Genomic DNA, 13,230 nt, shown 5'->3' with positions numbered 1-13,230 from the left:
GGGAACATCTGAACGAATCCAAGAAGCATTTCACTGCGCATTTTTCGGTGCACTGCAGAATCTGCTCTTGTGAGCTGAGATTTCCTGGTGGGAAGATCCATGACAGAAGTAAAGATAAGACGACACGTGAACATCTGCAGGCCCTCCACATGTAAAATTGGAAATTCGGATTGTGTGAACCGAACGTCTCTTTCACTGCATAATTATGAATACGCCTTGCTCCGATTGCCCCCTTCGGCATCTGCAATGGTGATTCACCTGCGCATTATATGTGGCACACTTTCCTGCTCTTTATTTAGGATGTGAGTTAGTGCCTGTAGTGTCCTCACGTGTTTCTTTCTCTTGCATGAGTGAGCCTAAGCGCTACAAAAATATATGTCGTAAAAACAGCTATGTGCCACAGAAAATAAGTAAATCCCACTATGCTGACCAGTCGTCAAATAGAAAAGAAGAAAGCAACGGTTAGTTAAAAGAAACGTGCATGTGCGACAAAAGTTTTCGTGGATTATTATAAAACTATCATCATTATCATAAATATGTATGTGCAACAGAAATTCGGTATTACTGCGCACAGCCTCCACTAAAAATGGGCAGGTCCCACGTACAGTGGGAATAGATAATACGCGAAGCACGAATGAAAAATGTTGAAATGTCACATAAAATCCGCACAACGTTACGAGGTGGAGGTAATTGATGCCATACATCACTTCCGTGTCATGATTATTCTGTTTGAATGTGTCGTTAACCTTCGCCACCCCTCACGTCACTTGATACGAAATTTAGTATATGTGGAGCTAGCGAAACGGCCACGAGCACACTATGAGCGTGGTATGTTGTCATGTTCTTACATGACACGCGTGTCAGGATTATCATGTTTGCACCACTCATATATTTCGGCATTCATTGACGTCACGTACCACCAAATTTGGTATATGTGGAACTAGCAAAACGACCGCGAGTGCATCATGAAGAGCCCAATATACTCTAGTGTAGCGTTGACGCGTGCACGCTGGGCACAGCGACGCCACGTTTGCAAAACGCGAACACTCTACAGTCTGATGCTAGGCGCGACCAGCGTCTGTCGGCGCTGCCTGACGGCGACCAGCGCAAAATGCAACGTGCTGCATTTCACGCCAATGCTTTACCCAGAAAACACTGCGTCTCCCTCTTTTCGTGACTGAGGGATGCCGGACGCGCTTAAACGCGCATGCATCAAAGGAACGCAGCATGACACGCGCCTGCGAGTATATGCGAAGACTGGAGCCTGGCGTGGCAACGCCGGCGTGATCTGACGAATGAAAGCCGGCGAGCACGTGCACCGCGTCACGTCGAAATGTATTGGCGCCTTGACTCTGGCATGTAGCCATGTTCTCACATTACATGCATCTGATGATTATCATGTTTGCACCAGTCACATACCTTCGTCATCCATTGCGTCACGTAATACCAAATTCGGCATATGTGAAGTTACGAAACGGCCGCTAGCGCATCGACGTATGTAACTGCGCGGTAGTAAACACGGACGACAAGAAGATACAAGGACAAGCGCAGACTATCAACTGAAGGTTTATTTTTCACAAACCACATATATATGACTGAAACAGAAACAGAAAACACGAAAATCTACAAAAAATGATGACTTAGCACTTAACAATCGACAAAACGTGAACGTTTGACAAAAGCAGATTCAAGGACCATGTGCGCCACTTGCCAGATACCGTAGCTCTTTATCTAAAAGAGCTAACGACGGTTTGCTGACGCAGTGTTCTGGTTCCCGTGCCATTTTTTCCGCTTCGACAATCATACGGGTATGATCGTCTTTGTGCCTGAACATTACGACCGTGCTTTCGAACTGCGCAAGGCAGCCACACCTACTGACGTGCTGAGCTAAAAAACCTTCATTGCCAGTGCGCACATTGCGTGCGTGCTCGCGCAGGCGCTCATTTAGGCATCTCCCAGTCTGCCCGATGTAACACGCACCACAAGATAGCGGAATTCTATAAACTACATTCATGTCACATCTGACAAACTGGGTTTTATGCCTGACAGTGCAAGCTTGTTTGGGCCTATTGTTTACACATGTCATTTTGGCTAGCTGAGAGAGCTTGTAAGGTGCCGAAAAAACGACCTTTACGCCCATGCGCTGTCCGAGCTTTTTTATCTTGTGAGATAGCTGGTGCTTGTAAGGGATTACCGCGACTTTGTCACGTTTGCTTTTGTCTCTGTCATTAGTGCTCTCTCTGCTTCTGGGCTTTTTCTTCTTTTTTATTGTTTCTGCCACAGAAATGAGAAGCGAATCCGGGTAGCCAGCTTCTTGCACTAATGACAGAGACAAAAGCAAACGTGACAAAGTCGCGGTAATCCCTTACAAGCACCAGCTATCTCACAAGATAAAAAAGCTCGGACAGCGCATGGGCGTAAAGGTCGTTTTTTCGGCACCTTACAAGCTCTCTCAGCTAGCCAAAATGACATGTGTAAACAATAGGCCCAAACAAGCTTGCACTGTCAGGCATAAAACCCAGTTTGTCAGATGTGACATGAATGTAGTTTATAGAATTCCGCTATCTTGTGGTGCGTGTTACATCGGGCAGACTGGGAGATGCCTAAATGAGCGCCTGCGCGAGCACGCACGCAATGTGCGCACTGGCAATGAAGGTTTTTTAGCTCAGCACGTCAGTAGGTGTGGCTGCCTTGCGCAGTTCGAAAGCACGGTCGTAATGTTCAGGCACAAAGACGATCATACCCGTATGATTGTCGAAGCGGAAAAAATGGCACGGGAACCAGAACACTGCGTCAGCAAACCGTCGTTAGCTCTTTTAGATAAAGAGCTACGGTATCTGGCAAGTGGCGCACATGGTCCTTGAATCTGCTTTTGTCAAACGTTCACGTTTTGTCGATTGTTAAGTGCTAAGTCATCATTTTTTGTAGATTTTCGTGTTTTCTGTTTCTGTTTCAGTCATATATATGTGGTTTGTGAAAAATAAACCTTCAGTTGATAGTCTGCGCTTGTCCTTGTATCTTCTTGTCGTCCGTGTTTACTACCGCGCAGTTACATACGTCGATCATGAATCACCAACTCGCCCAATCGTCCACCTTGGCTAGCGCATCATCAGTGGGGTATGTAGTCATGTTGTTACATGACACGCATGTCGTGATTATCATGTTGATGTCGCATTTATCTATGTCGTCCATTCGCGTCACGTGATGAAGAGTATGGTACATGAGAAGGTAGCGAAACGGCCGCGAGCGTATCATGAGCGTAGCATGTAGTCATGTTGTTACATGATACGCATCTCATGTTTATCATGTTTGCTCCAGTATCATACCTTCGTCATTCATTCACGTTCCGTAATACCAAATTTGGTATAAGTGAAGCTAGTGATACGACCGCCAGTGCATCATGAGCGTGGCATGTAGTTCAAATGTTTTATGATACGCTTCTCACGATTATCACGTTTGCGCCAGTCATATACCTTCGTGATCCATTCGCGTTCTGTAATACCAAATTTGGTATATGTGATGCTAGCGTAACGGCAGCGAGCGCATCATGAGCGTGGCATATAGTGATGTTGTTACATGACAGGCATGTCATAATCTTTATGTTAGGGTCTGTCGCTTGTGTTTGCCATGCAATCATGCCATACCATACCAGTCTTGCAAATTGCCTTGTGAACGAAACTACCACAAGTGTTGCAGGATCAGGAAATGTAAATCATGACATTCATGACATTCACGTCATAATTTTCATGTTCATCATCATCATCATCATCAGCCTGACTACGTCCACTACAGGACAAAGGCCTCTCCCATGTTCCGCAACTTGACCCGGTCCTGTGCTTGCTGCTGCCAATATATACGCGTAAACTTCTTAATCTCATCTGCCCACCTAATCTTCTGTCTCCGCCTAACTGGTTTGCCTTCTCTGGGAATCCACTTAGTTACCCTTAATGACCAGCGGTTATCCTGTCTACGCGCTACATGCCCGGCCCATGTCCATTTTCTCTTCTTGATTTCACCCCGCCGGGGTGGTCTAGCGGCTAAGGTATTCGGCTGCTGGCCCGCAGGTCGTGGGATCGAATCCCGGCTGCGGCGGCTGCATTTCCGATGGAGGCGGAAATTTTGTAGGCCCGTGTGCTCAGATTTGAGTGCACGTTAAAGAATCCCAGGTTGTTTAAATTTCCGGAGCCCTCCACTACGGCGTCTCTCATAATCATATGGTGGTTTTGGGACGTTAAACCCCGCATATCTATCTTCTTGATTTCAACTATGATATGTTTAACCCTCGTTTGTTCCCTAATCCACTCTGCTCTCTTCTTGTCTGTTAAGGTTACACCTACCCTTTTTCTTTCCATTGCTCGTTGCGTCGTCCTCAATTTAGGTTAAACCCTCTTTGTAAGTCTCCAGGTTTCTGCTCCGTAGCTAAGTACCGGCAAGATAGCGGAAGAGTTAAAATACCGGAGGAGTTTTACAGAGATATGTACAGTAGCCTGGACAACCACGACCTTAATACTATAAGAACTAGCAGTAACCCAGGTGACACCCCACCAGTAATGATAGAAGAAGTCAGAAAAGCTTTGGAGAGTATGCAAAGAGGCAAAGCTGCTGGTGAGGATCAGGCAACATCAGATCTGCTGAAAGATGGAGGGCAGATTGTCTTAGAAAAACTAGTCACCCTGTTTACGAGGTGTCTCCTGACGGGAAGAGTACCATAGTCTTAGAAGAATGCTAACATCCTAATGCATAAGAAAAGAGATGCCAAGGACTTGAAGAATTACAGGCCGATCAGCTTGCTCTCTGTAGTATACAAGCTATTTACAAAGGTAATTGCCAGCAGAGTAAAAAAACATTAGAATTCAATTTTCATGTTATGACTAATCAAATATGTTCTTCATACAGTCATGTTATACCAAACCAAGTTTGGTATAGATATCATTATCAAAACGGCCGGGAGAGCTAAAAGCCGTAAGCGGCTAGATAGATACGCTCAAAGTCACCGAAGTTCGCTAAGAAATGCTTCGCATTTATAAGATTACGGTGAACTGAAGAGCATGAGTATGTGCAAATAAAAATTCTTGAGAACGTGATCGACAACACTAGCCTTCGGGAAGACCTCGAAGTGATAAAAGACCTGTACGCCGAAGACAACTTGCACGTGTCATGCCTGTCTGCGCAAATAACGAAAATCTACAAGCAATTGGATTAGACTTCAGAATCACGTAGCTTCGATGTTTCGCGCTTTGCGTGTACTTAGTGCAAGCTTTGCTATTTTTTATATCACACTGCTATGAAAGACAAGGCACGAAACAGACCGGAGTACAAAGCAAGCGTTGGCATCTAGAGCTTAGGCTACATTTGCTAGAGGATTCATAGAGTTGCCTGAAAGATAGCTCGACTGCAAGCACTAAAACCCGGAGACATGCACCGTTTAAATGCGAAGCATTTCATAGCGAACTTCGGCGACATTGAACGTATCTATCTATCTATCTATCTATCTATCTATCTATCTATCTATCTATCTATCTATCTATCTATCTATCTATCTATCTATCTATCTATCTATCTATCTATCTATCTATCTATCTATCTATCTATCTATCTATCTATCTATCTATTTATCTATCTATCTATCTATCTATCTATCTATCTATCTATCTATCTATCTATCTTGCCGCCTACGACTTTTAGCTCTCCTGGTCGTTTCGATAGTGGTATTGATACCAAACTTGGTATGACGTAACATGACTGTACGAAGAACATATGCGACTAGTCATCACATGGAAAACATGACACGTATGCCATAATTGTCATGATTTACATTTCGTGGCTTTGCTGCTCTTGCACTGGCCTCGTTCACATGACATGTCGCAAAACTGGTATGGTATGGCATGATTGCATGCGAACACAAGTGACAGACCCGAACATGAAAATATATGACATGCGTGCCATGTAGCAACATGACTACATGCCACGCTCATGATGCGCTCACGGCCATTGCGCTAGTGTTCCATATAAAAATTGGTATTACGATACGTGAATGGATTACTAGGATATGTGACTGGTGCAAACATGACAATCATGAGATGCGTGTCATATAGCATCACGACTACATGCCACGCCCATGATGCGCTAGCGGCGGTCTCGCTAGCTTCACTTATACGAAATTCGGTATTACGTGACGCCAACGGACAACATGGGTCAATGACACATCCAAACAGGATAATCACGACATCCGTTTTATGTAACAACATGGCTACATGCCACACTCATAATACGCTGGCGGCCGTCTCACTAGCTTCACAAATGCTAAATTTGGTCTTACGTCACGTGAATGGATGACGAAGGTATTTGACTGGTGCAAACACAATAATCGTGAGATGCGTGTCTTGTGACAACAAGACCACATGTCACAGTCAAGGCACCAATACACTTCAACGTGAGATGGCGCATGTGTGCGCCGGCGCTCATTCCGTCGCGTCACGCCGGTTTCGCCACGCAAGGCGCCAGTCCCGCCGTATACTCGCAGGTGCGCGCCGCGCTGCGTTGCTTTGACGCATGCGCGTTTCAGTACGTCCGGCGTCCCTCCATCACGAAAAGAGGCGGATGCAATTCTGTCTGGGTAACGCATCGCACGTAGCATGTCGCATTTCGCGCCCGTTGCCATCGGGCCGCGCCGATGGACGCTGGTCGCGCCAGTCGTGCCTGGCGTGAGACTGTAGAGTTCTCGCGTTTTGCTAACGTATAGCTTCGCTGAGCCCAGCGTGCGCGTGCGTCAGCGTCACGTTTCAGTATATTGGGCCCTTCCAACACCGACTAAATTCCAAGGCCGAAAGGCTGCCGCAGTGACGTCAGAGGGTGGAGGCCCAGTTACGCCGCGAACGCTGCGGAAAGCCGGTGTTTCGTTCGCGTTTTAGGAGAACAAACGCTCCCGCTCTCGCAGCTGCTGCGGCTTGATTGGGCCGAATAAAAGATGTGGAAAAAAAGTCTTACTGAGCATGCTCTGTTGGGTTACTGGGCCTCCACCCTCTGACGTCACTGCGGCAGCCTTTCGGCCTTGGAATTTAGTCGGTGTTGGCCCTTCATAGTGCACTGACAGTCGTTTCGCTAGCTCCACATATACCAAATTTGGTGTTACGTGACGTAAATAGATGATGAAGGTATATCATGGGTGCAAACATGACAATCATGACACGCATGTCATGCAAGAACATGACAACATACCACGCTCATAACGTGCACGCGGCCATTTCGCTAGCTTTACATATACTAAATTTGGCATCACGTGACGTGAATAGATGATGAAAGAAAACGACACATCTACACATGATAATCATGACACGAAAGTCATGCACGGCATAATTTACCTCCACCTCGTAACGTTGGGGTGGTTTTAAAGTGACATATCAACCTTCCTCATTCGTGCTTCGCATATCATCGGTTCCCACTGTACGTGGGATCTGCCATTTTTTTTTCTTTTTATAGATAGCTATAAGCAGAACTATAGTCCAAAGACAATGCTTAGCGTACAGAAAAAGGTAACACGTATTTGACTGGTGGAGAGAATCAATCTTCCCTCGTTTTGTCCATCCTCCTCTTTTCCCAGTTCCTTTCTTGATTCTTTGGTGCGTCTGTACGTGATCAGATGCAAAGCACCAGTGAGGCAAAAAGAAGCAAGACTCCTCCTTCATTCGAATGTGCAGGACAAGTAGAACGTCCGCACCCGAAGAAATCGTGCTCTATCGCTGACAAATCGCGGCTCTTACCATTTCCGTCGACTAAGCCAAGCTGTGAAATGAATGATGCCTGCGTCTTCCGATGATAGACGCAGTCTCATAAGCACGTTCCGGTTGGGATTAGACCAACGTAATTTCATTAGGCATGCTTATTGCGGAAGTTGCCGTCAACGTGGACTTACTAGCAACTGAATGCCGATTCCCGGGGTGCATACAAAAAGAACAGGCTAATTACCTTCTCTTATTGCCAACGCGCGCGGGAAACTCTTACCAGAAATAAGACGGGTAATACAATATTTCGAACAAAATAAAATTACGCAATGTAAAGATTCATACACTGTCGTCCTTGGGATACGATAACTGATTCGTCTGCCTTGTTGTTATGTGGGGTTTAACGTCGCCAAAATACCATATAAATATGAGAGACGCCGTAGTGGAGGGCACCGGAAATTTTGTCCACCTGCGGTTCTTTAACGTGCACTCCAATCTTAGCACACGGACCTACAAGCGTCTGCCTCGTTAGAACAGTGACTAGCGTGTTCGAATTCTGACCTGGAAGTCGCGGGTTCGTTCTCGGCCACCGTGGTCACATTTCGATGAGAGGCAAACTGGTAGAGACCCGTGTAATGGGCGATGACTACACCCGTTAAAGAACATCTCATGCTCATCAATCCTTGAGCCCTCCACTGAGGTGTCTGCCATGATCGTATCGTGGTTTTCGGACGCAAAATTTTTATATCATTATTTCGAGAACATGGGAAAATTCGCAATATCGAGGAAAAAAAACGAAACGCAAAACGCAGCACATAATGTTTTCCTCCGCTTCACAGAACCGAATTCCGTGTCACGTGACGTGAATTGACCACGAAGTTAAATAACAAGACCAAACGTGATAATGATGACATGGAAGTGATGTACGGAAAAGTTTACGTTCGCCTCGTAACGCTGTGCTGATTTTAAAGTGAGATATCAACCTTCCTCATTCGTGCTTCGCATATAATCGATTCCCACTGTACGTGGAATATTTTTCTTAACGCTCACAGCTCTGACATGTCACTATGATCCCGGATAACAGCCCGTCAAGTTACTGCATCTCGCGTGCTTCCGGTTGATAATGTCGATTTTGTCCGGGCCTGTTTGTATTAGACGTGGAGCAATCTTGGCTTCAGATCACCTCTCGAGCTTCCATTCCAAAGTGCAGCGCATTTTCCAGATGTGCCCTTCGAACGGGTTTTTTCCAAGAAGGCACAGGAACATTTTATTCCGGAAGTTTTTCCAAAACTGCCGTTGAATGTCGACTTCAGTGGCGCTCCATTTTACCGCAAAATCAAAAGGCTGTGCGCGCCTTTTCTTTCCAGCGCTCGATCAACATTCTACACGGGTAGTAGCCCGTATACCGGGTGCTAACATTCGCCAAATTTTGTTCTGTCCTCAAGTTCTCTACTTTTATTTCGTCGATATAAAACCGAACAATTCTCCACACGTCCAGTCGCCTAACACGGTTTCTGCTTCCTGCTGAAGAGGCAATGTTTGCGATGTTTAGGCTGAAATCAGATTTCTTGCGTGTGACATTTGAAAGAGACAACAATAAAATTCTCTTTTATCTAACTTTCTTTGCAAAACATCGTATACGGGAAACAGCATCAGACAAGTTATGTTTCTTTTTCTATATTTTATGTGCAGCCACGTTTTTAGCATCTGCATGTAAAGATTTCACAACATTATTTGAACTAGTAGTGCACGTCTGCTTTATAGATCAAAGAGAGAAGGAGATGATATTTCGTAAGGAGCGTTATATCCTTCCCCTTTTGTAAAAAGAAGCACATAGAGATAAAATGCAGGATTCAAATCAAATGTCCCGTTCTACAGGACCAATAGCGGTGGCTCCATGCCATCACGTAACCGCAAAGCTATGTGGACCAGACCTGACGAAACTGCTGTGATATTCTCAAGTGTGTATCTCTTTAAATGGTTGTTTATGCGCTTCTGTCATGGCTACAGTGAAGAAAAGGAAATAAAATACAAGCGCAACAAGCGACCAGCAACAAAATATGCCTAATTTGAAAACCCTTTCATAACGAGTTTAATTGCGGCGCTTTACTGTTTTTCTCTATTACTATTAGTTAGTCAGTAACTATATATCAAGCATTGTAACACGCTTACGCAATCAAGTATAGGTGTCGCATACCAAAAGGGTAAAAAGACGTACCTCAATGTTATGAATTGATGCGAAAACAGGTAGTTTTAAAACTTGGACTTGCTATTCCGACATCGAAGTACGAAGCACTCTAAATCGTTAACCACTTCTTCTAAACACACAAACACACAAGGCATAAACCAGGAACCCAAGCGGGTCCTTCATGAATAGTCTCTAATGACTACACTAAAGTTCTTTGTGTCTCTGTTCGTCTGTTTATAATGTTCTGAGAACTACAAAGTGGCGGATATATGCGTATTCAACAGAATATATCTATGGCCGAATAGACTTTAGGAGTTGTTGAAGCAAAAATTGTTGTGTAGACAAAGTCATGAGCTGTTTGCCATCGCTCTCACGTTACAGTAAGCGGAGTACCGCGCACGCACACAGGACCGCACTTAGAATTTTTAAAATAGTCCTTCAAAATATAGTACTCACGGAAGTAAACATTTTCAATATGCTCCACAGCGACAACCAATTTCACATAGGACTACTAAAATTGTTTTGTGCGACACCGCAAAAAGGGAAAAATACATGGTAGGGCTCTCCGCCATGGGAATCGTTATAATACAAAAGCAAAACTTATCTTCACAGAAGTAGTCGAATATTTGCTGTACATTGACAGAGCTTGGACAATGTTCATTGATGTTTGGCTTTAACGTTAGTAGTTGCAATGCCATCTTGGCCCCGCCACGGTGGTCTAGTGGCTAAGGTACTCGGCTGCCGACCCGCAGGTCGCGGAATTGAATCCCGCCGGCGGCGGCTGCATTCCGATGGAGGCGGAAATGTTGTATGCCCGTGTGCTCAGATTTGGGTGCACGTAAAAGAACCCCAGGTGGTCAAAATTTCCGGAGCCCTCCACTACGGCGTCTCTCATAATCATGTGGTGGTTTTGGGACATTAAACACCACATATCAATCAATCAATGCCACGTTGAAACAAGGTGGCACATCAGCATACCAGTGAGTAACGTTCATTTTCAATGATTGAACAAGCCTTTCTGGCAGCGATAATATGCAACCATTCAAGCGTAATCAGAGAAAGGGGTGTGACAGCCATAAGAGCGTCACTGTCTGGACAAAGAAATAAAGCTTAGGTAAACCCACGGCAATACTCAAGGGAGATGCAACGCACGCCTCTAGCCTGGCCAATAAAGATTTTGGCCTCTAGCCCGGCCGCAATCTTTCTCGGGGCGAGTGTAAGGAGAGAAATATAGTTTAATGGTAGCGGTGTTACAGCCAGGCGAGGCTGGCGCGTGCCCCAGAGCTATTGTAAAGAGTATAGTTTTTATTGGGGACCTTCGACGCCAACATTTTGGTCTATCTGTCTTTCTGTCTGTCTGTCTATACTTGTCTGGTTGTCCGTGATAACGGTATAATAAACGACACCCAACGATACGCCAAACAGCCAATCGCCCCCCCCTCCTATTCCCCCGCAGCGCCCACTAATATTGCTCAAGTTCCAGCGTTCATACGTATGCGATTGTCAAATCAAAATCAATTATTGCGCATATCTGAGGTTTTACTTCGAATGATCCTTTTGTAGTTACCAGGTGCACAAAGATCGCTGTAATTATTGTAGTCTCCGTTTGCGAAAACCGCGTACTTTTCACACAAAGCGAAGTAAAAACTGAGACGCTTATTTGCGTGCAACTGTACCTGTGAGTACATTTCGTGCATCATTTGCGCGTGAAAAACGTGGGGCACGTTCCTATCTGCTGTTTATTCTGCGCGTAACCTTCTAATTTGTTGTGATCGCGTTCATTGATTCGTCTTTGAGGCAAAGATGTGACTTCAATGACGATAGTCTTTCTTGGAGACTTTCGACGCCAAAAGATTGATCTGCCTGTCTGCCTGCCTGTCTGTCTGTCTGTCTGTCTGTCTGTCTGTCTGTGCATTTGTCTGCTTGACAACGGTAACGATACCCCAAACGGCACGAAGAGACACCTTAAACGGCCAACCCCATTCGCAGCGCCCACCGCTAATGCTCAAGTTTCAGCGTTCATACTTGTGCGGTTGTCTATTAAAAAGCAATTATTCAGCATATATGAGGCACCATAACAACACGTCGATGTTTTGCATGTGTGCCTTTATACTAGAGAAGGTACACAAAAGTAATTATAAGGACCATAGAGTTTCTCACGCTGCGCTGACAGTGCAACGCGATGCTTAAAAAGGCAAGTTTTTCCAACGCTTTCCTAAGGTGGTGGCACCTGCCCGTCACTTTGGATTCTACTCTTTATCGCCCCCGTGACAGGCGCGCATCTTTCCCTACGGGCGCTCACGCCCTCTTTCGTTTCCGAAGATAACTGCCAGACAGCGCTCGTGTCTAACGTGCCTTGGTGCACTAGTTCGCCTTCACTGCACGAATCGAGACTCTTTAACGCAGCGCTTTCAGAACACAATTCACCATTTTTACAGCGCAGAGCATCAAATCAACGTTTTATTCACTCTCTTCACACGGACGACTATCGTCTTTCGACGACATTTGCAGAGAAACATGAAGAGAGGTACTGGGCCATTTTTAATATGGATGAATGCTATGAGTGAGGCTGATGCTGGGGCAAGTGTCGGCACATCACCGTGTGTTAAGGCATTGATAAAATGGCATTTCTCCCCATGGCCACGCGTCGAGTGGGATGAATGCGTAGCGGTGACGTGGTGCAGGAACTGATCGCGGAGACCATGATCAAGATGCATTGTTTCACTTTGCTGCTCCCAGACCACGACACCACCCCACCGACTCAGAGCACAGCGAGAGGAATTCGTTAGATATAGAAGATGTGTTTAAAACGCCGCCAGTGACGCTCAGAGGTACTCCCATGGAGGGAAGTAGAAATTGCGTCTTTTTCATTCCTCTACCTTCCTCCGCCTCCTCCTCCTCATGCCGCCAGTGTTGTCACTGTGGCGTATTAGATAGCGCGCACCACGGTGCCATACACTGGCAACGTTTCGCAGTGGATAACATAGCCATCACTGAAAAAAGAAAGAAAGAAATGAGCCAAGCAAGAAAGAAGGAAATAAATGAAAGCGAAGTAAAGAAGGAAGGAAGTAAAGAAGGAAGGAAAGAAAGAAATATAAAAAAAGATAGAAAGAAAGCAAGAAATAAGAACACAAAGAAAGAAAGAAAGGAAGAAGAAACAAAGAAAGAAGATCATGTCCTCTCCATACATAAACTGTCGTAAGCTAACCAAACTAACAAACTAACCTACGTTGAGCGAGTGCCTCGAACCACAGGAAGGTGGAGATAGAGACTTACAGATTGGTGGCGCCAGGCGCTGACAGCGAAAGAGTTTAGGACGAT

The sequence above is a fragment of the Rhipicephalus microplus genome, chromosome 4, assembly GCF_043290135.1.
Source record: "Rhipicephalus microplus isolate Deutch F79 chromosome 4, USDA_Rmic, whole genome shotgun sequence".
Lineage (NCBI taxonomy): Eukaryota > Metazoa > Arthropoda > Arachnida > Ixodida > Ixodidae > Rhipicephalus > Rhipicephalus microplus.
This window is presented reverse-complemented; position numbering follows the sequence as displayed.